Below are 6,000 nucleotides of genomic sequence, written 5' to 3'. Positions count from 1 at the left end.
CATATTTGTTTTTCTCTGCCTGACCTATTTTACTTAACATAATGTTTTCAAGGGCCATCCATGTGGTAGTATATATCAAATTACATCCCCTTTATGGCTGAATAATAGTTCATTTTATGTATACAGCACATTTTCTTGATCCATTCATCTGTCCATGGATCCTTGGGTTGCTTCTTCTTTTGGTGATTGTGAATAGCACTGTTATGAGCATTTGTATACAAATACCTGTTTTAGTCTTTACGTTCAGTTTCTCTGGATATATACCCAGGAGTAGACTTTCTGGGTACTGCAGTAGTTCTCTGCTTAACTTTTTGAGGAACTCACATGTTGTTTTCCATAGAGGCTTTAACTGGTACAATCTTTTAATCCTTGCCAACCAGCAGGTCATGGGTATAAATCAATGGTCATGGGAAATAGGTGGGGGAGTTGATGAATCGGATGCAGTGCTCAACATTCCCAAAGTCAAAATATGGTAGTTTTATTTAATTGCAAAGCTGGCTTAGAGTTCATAACCAATGGGGCTTAGTCCTTTCATGGATTCTTTTAACAAATTCTGAATTTTGATGCCACAGGGGATGATAATTGTATGGAAAAACATGTGATAGAGAGAGGAGACAGCCAAATGCCACCCAGGTCATTGTGCACAGGGGACTTGCTCAAACATGCCCATGGTGAAAAATTCTGTCCCTTGTGTTAAGGAACATGTGTTATGTGCATTAAGGAAAATAAATAAATGTGGAGTAGCTCAGACCAGGAGTCTACCTGCACACTGGGAGAATGGGGTGGAGCCACCAGGAATTCACACCTTATGCAGGGGAGAGGAGCCTAGCCTCTTCAGCTCATGTGTGGTGGCCTGGTATTCAATTTGTGAGGTGGGAGCCTATTGCCAGGACACCCTTTTTTCACTGGGAGCTTTATTTTAATAAATTCCAGTCTCCCCTGGGGACGGTGGCTCACGCCTGTAATCCCAACACTTTGGGAGGTCAAGGCAGGCAGATCACCTGAGGTCAGGAGTTCAAGACCACCCTGACCAACATGGAGAAACTTTGTCTCTACTAAAAATACAAAATTAGCTGGGCGTGATGGTGCATGCCTGTAATCCCACCAACTCGGGAGGCTGGGGCAAGAGAATTGCTTGAACCTGGGAGGTGGAAGGTGCAGAGAGCTGAGATTGCACCATTGCACTCCAGCTTGGGGTACAATGAACAAGAGCGAACAAGAGTGAAACTCCCTCTCAAAAAATATAAATAAATAAATAGATACCACCGTATTCACCTTTCAATGTATCAACGTGCCTAAGTTTTCCTGGTCGTGACACAAGAACCCAGATTGTAGCTTAACTAAAAAGCAGAAAATCTTGCATTATTTTCATGACCCGTATGGGCACATGAGAAAAGGTGATTATATGCTATCAATCATAATGAAGTTTTTATGTTAAGTTATTGCAAACCATGGAGGTAACCAAATTTCTTTGTCAATCATGTTTCCAACTGTAACTACCCTGGACAGTTTGTTATTCACAGACAATTGTTGTTTTGTTTTGATTATTTTCAAAAGTTGGTTTATAATCAGCTATAGGACTTTGACAGGTGCTCTCAAATGCAGGTTTCTGATAACTTTGGAGATTATAACATTGGAATAAAGGAAAAACGTACAGGACTCATGAAAAGCTGAAATGTTCACAAATATCAAACAGAACAAGAGTTAACAGAATGGACTGAACTAATAGAAAACTGAAGTAATGTTTTTCGACTTTTGCTTGGAACATTGCTGATCCTTGTTTTGTTATTCAGAGTCAAAGAAACTGATTTTGAGCTATTTATGGACCTTAATAATTGAGTAAGGTATATTCCTGAGAACAAAAGTTGGAGCATATTTGTTTCTCTCTGCCTGGCTTCTCCAGAATTTGGAAACTAGCTATTAGTATTCTTAACTTATGACAATATAGTTGTTTGCATCAGCATAATAAAAATTCATTTCCTTTTGCAACAAGACACAACTGGAGAAACTGATTTTTTTACCAAAACATTGACTGGAAGGGTATGTTTCCTTTTAAGGAGTCAAGCTCGACTTGCAGAGCCAGTAAAATTCCCTTGGGAAAACTGGACTTCTCTACACAGTCCCTGTGTAGACAGGGTTCCTAATCTGCAAATAAAGAATGAGTGAGGAAAGAATGTCACTTTCTGGTTGAGCACGGTGGCTCATGCCTGTAATCCCAACACTTTGGGAGGCCGAGGCGAGTGGATCACTTGAGACCAGGAGTTTGAGACTAGCCTGGCCAGCATGCAGAAACTCTGTCTCTTCTAAAACACACAAAAACTAGCTGGGCATGGTAGTGCACACCTGCAGTCCCAGCTACTCAGGAGGCTGAGGCACGAGAATTGCTTGAACCCAGGAGGCAGATGTTGCAGTGAGCCAGGACCATGCCACTACACTCCAGAGCAAGACTCTGTCTCAATGGGAAAAAAAAAAAAAAAAAGAATGTCGCTTTCTAACAGGCCCAGGAACTCCATGTTCTTGGGACCTCAAGAAGAGAGAAGTTTACCCAACTCACAGGTATTTGAGGGTACAAACTCATGGCTGGGCTCGGCTTTAGAAAGTCCTATCTGAGATTCTTTGCAGAATAGAGTTCCACGAAAGCCAATTTTAAAAGCCTATGTAGAAATAATTATTCTTGCTGCACTTTATGCAAATGATCAGGCCAAGTATAAGACTAAAGTTTATTTTACAAACAACTCAGTCCCATTATGATTTGTTTTTAACAAAATTGAGGACTGGAGAGAAAGAAATTGTGTTTCAGGGTTTATCATACATTTGTCATTAAATTCTATACGCATTAGTTGTTATTAAGTTTTTGCCTACATTTTAATCTAACCCTGCTTATTCCTGTGGACCAACCAGCAATCTCTGACTGCAGCTCAGAAGGAACAAAAGGGATGGGTAATGTAAAAATCTGGATCAATACTATAGTTCTGAACAATTATTCTGCAAATTCTACCAAGTGATGGGAATAAATAGGGTGCCCATAATACAGAGGTTTCCTTTTTGGGAAAGTGAGACCAAGGTAGCTAACCAAAGCCAAGCCCCATGCACCCGAATCTTAGCAAGCGTAATTCTGGCCACCAGTTATCTGGGTGTGTCACAAGACATCCTTTTCTCTCTCATGTTGGAGGAGGACTCAATTCCACAGCTTTGCCTTAGCATTTGGCTGATGATAAAGAGTCCATGTAATCCCCTGAGACACATTTTTGTCCAAATTCAGTTCCAAGCTTAGAGTCAAAGCCTTAGGAAAGAAAACTGGATCAGAGGGATCCAGAGGCAGACAATAAAGGAAGTTAAAAGGCATAGCACACGTGAGCTTGACTAATTCCTCCTGTTCCATGGATAAAAGTCATGCTAGTATTCATGGCATAAATGAGGTCTAGGGAAATTGAAGGCCACTGACAGCATGGGAGATAGGATATACGTGGGTAAGAGCTTTCTGTGTTGTAGGCACTGCAAGATCATCTGAAACTTTATTTTGGAATCACCAAGCTAAAACAGCTTGTTTCAAAAGTTAAGTGACAGAAAATCATTCAATCTGTTTTCCTTGTCTAAAAAGAGAGGAATTGGACTAGATACTTCCTTAGGTGTAAGCATTATAGTTCTAAAATATTTGAAAATATTCAATCTAAAATTTGCTTTTTCCCCTGTAATATCTTAAATGACAGTATTAATATGATTAATGTTATATCTAGAAAGTATAAAAATCTTCTTTGTCATGAAAGAGCTTCTATATGGTATAAAAGTAAAACAAACCTAAATAGCCATATCTACTTGGCATGTAGCGTCTAGAATTTACACTAAGAAAAGCCCTCTTCCCAAGTGATGTCGCACTCCCAGCAAGGATGACAGCAGCAGAGTCATAATTGAGGAAGGAATTTTATATGAGGGAAGCTATTTTCTCTGTTACACTTATAATTTAACGTCAGATTAAGAATATGAAAAATGCCAATTTGTCTGGTTTCAGAGAATGTTAACACATAATTACTCCGCTACATGAAAGTCATTTGTATAGATTGTCGTAGTCTGGGAATAGGAATAAGTATCTGAAGGCAGAGTTTTTAAAAAGAATGAGGCACCCAGGCATCTGTAGTCTGTTTATTCAGTGGTAACCTACTTTTTTTTAGGGTAGTGTACTAAAGGAGTTGGCTACCCAGTGTTGTAAATATCCAAAGGCCAATGCCAGCATGTGCTTACTTAGCCTTGCCCTTTGAGTTAGTTCTGGAGATCAGCTATACAAATTAACTTTCATCCTATTAGCCAAGTTCAAATAATATTTCAAAACAGTATTTGCTTTTTTGTACTACACAAAAAAATTGGTATTTTCCTGATTTAAATGTTTCCAAAATGTATTTTTATACAGCTTGCATAAACTATAATCAAAGAAATAATTTTTTTGTAGAGACAAGGTTTTGCCATGTTGCCCAGGCTGGTCTCAAACTCCTGAGTTCAGGTGATCTACCCACCTCAGCCTCTTAAAGTGCTGGGATTATACGCATGAGCCACCATGCCTGGCCAGAAATACTATTTTAATACATCAGATTAGAATTGGTTAAATGAAGATTAAAGATCAACATGATTGTTGAGAAGAACATTAGGAAACCAATACTTATACAGAACAATACACCACAGAGAGTGGGAGTATAGTTTGGCACACATTTCCAGATTGTTTGGCAATTCATATTCAAATGCTCTGGGGGAAAAGTACATGTAATTTAATCCAAAGATTTATTTTGAGGAAATTATTGGACAAGAATATAAAGGACGACATACAAACATGCTCATTGTAGGAGGGGTAAACTCAGAGATTTCTCGCTAAATATTTAAAAGTTAAGGCCTGAAGTCTCTGTTGTGAAATCCCCCTAACTGAATGTAACAAGCAGGAGAGGGGGCATCCTGTTGCTATAGCTCCAGGAGAACTGACCAAGCTGTGTCATTCACAAGAGGAGTAGGAGGATCATGACCTGAGCCCAGGAGGACCATGGCTTGAGTCCAGGAGGTTGAAGCTGCAGTGAGCCAAGATCGCACCACTGTACTCCAGCCTGGGCAACAGAGTGAGACCCTGCCAAAAACAAAAAGAGAAAAGAAAACAAATCAACTCATTTCAGGTCTTTGGTTAAATGTACCTAGATTTGGGCCGGGCAGTGGCTCACAGCTATAATCCTAGCACTTTGGGAGACCGAGGCAGGTGAATCGCCTGAGGTCGGGAGTACAAGACTGACCTGACCAACATGGAGAAATCCTTTCTCTACTAAAAATGCAAAATTAGCCGGGCATGGTGGCACATGCCTGTAATCCCAGCTACTCGGGAGACTGAGGCAGGAGAATTACTTGAACCTGGGAGGCAGAGGTTGTGGTGAGCCGAGATCGTGCCATTGCACTCCAGCCTGGGCAATAAGAGTGAAACTCCATCTCAAAAACAAAATGTGTATATACATATATATATATATGTATACACACACACACACACACACACACCCCTAGGTTTTCTTTAGACGATTATATTCTTTAAAAAAAAAAAATCTCCTAATCATTTACATTTGCATTATGGTCAACTTATTATGTGCCTCGTTAGGCAGTGTGGAAGAAACTACTGGTACCACCTATATCTGTGTTTTCCTTGCTGGACAGGCAGCTAGACCACATTTCCCAGCGCACCCTCCTTTTGCAGTTGGGTGGGACATGTGCCTGAATTCTGGCCAGTGAAATTTAAGCAGATGTGATGTGTGATGTCAAGAGCCAATTAGGAAAGCAGACAAAAAGCATTTCTAGTAACAGAAAGTTAATGCAGATTATTGCTTGCACAGGTATCGAAAGGGCTGAGAAAGTAAAAAGAAGAATAAAGTGATGAAATGCCAAGATTAGTAATGTCAGAAAGCACCTACCATGTGCACAATTGGAAGAATAATGGGAAGAGTTGGTGTCACCAGCGACCAGTAATGTAGAGGAGATTCCACC

Source organism: Macaca nemestrina, chromosome 8, assembly GCF_043159975.1.
Source record: "Macaca nemestrina isolate mMacNem1 chromosome 8, mMacNem.hap1, whole genome shotgun sequence".
NCBI lineage: Eukaryota > Metazoa > Chordata > Mammalia > Primates > Cercopithecidae > Macaca > Macaca nemestrina.
This window is presented reverse-complemented; position numbering follows the sequence as displayed.